This window comes from Octopus bimaculoides, chromosome 6 (genome assembly GCF_001194135.2).
Source record: "Octopus bimaculoides isolate UCB-OBI-ISO-001 chromosome 6, ASM119413v2, whole genome shotgun sequence".
NCBI classification, from domain to species: domain Eukaryota; kingdom Metazoa; phylum Mollusca; class Cephalopoda; order Octopoda; family Octopodidae; genus Octopus; species Octopus bimaculoides.
Genome location: NC_068986.1, coordinates 50845948 through 50846963, shown reverse-complemented (window position 1 = coordinate 50846963; position 1016 = coordinate 50845948).

Here is a 1016-nt window from a genome sequence, read left to right as displayed (position 1 = left end):
TATATTTGTATGTATGTGCACACATACACACATGCGCACACTCACATTAGTGCGTATGCGTGTGAAATGATTCGTGATATATACATATGTATTTCTACGTACGTTCATGTATGTGTGTATGTATGTGTGTATATGTGTGTTAGGATGTATTACTGTAACAGTGTTAGTGTGTTAGTGTGCGCCTGCTCGTGCGTGTGCGTTTGTGCACGCTGCAGAATAACTCTCAATTAATTCGTAGGATTTGATTTTCTAATGACAGTTTAAAATAAGCATCCAGAGGAAAATCAGTCACAAAACCTATTTATTGGGGACAACTACGATAATAAATAACATCAATATCAACAACAACAACAACAACAACAACAACAACAACAACAACACTGACAGCAATAACAAAAAGAAGGAAAAGAAATGAAATTAATAAATAAAAATAAGAAGAAAAAGACAAGGGAAAGAGAAATGAACTAGCGAAAAACAATAATAACAGAAGTAAAAATAATAACAACAATAGTTACATGAACAACAATTAGGTAAATAAATGAATTTATTTCTAGAAAAGAAGAAAACAAAAGAGAAGGACAAGACATAAAAATCAAAAACAAAACGCAAAGGAGAAAGCGAAAAAAAAAATAGAAAAAAAAAAGAACAACAATTAAATGAATTAATGAATGACAATAATATAGAATAAATAAAATAGAAATATAGTGAAGTTAAATGGCAAAAAAGAGAGAGAGAAAAGCAGAGAAAAAAATGTAAAGAAAAATTAACCCAAAAAATAATAACAATAATAAAATTCAAAATAAAATTGACGACCATCAGTAGAAATGTTGCAACACGGCAAAATCCATTAAATACAAATGGATGATCGAAAAGAAATGTTACATACATACATAGATTCATACATATATAAAGTATATATGTATATACATATTGATATATATGATTATATATATATATATATGTACACACACACACACACACACACACACACACACACACACACACACACACACACA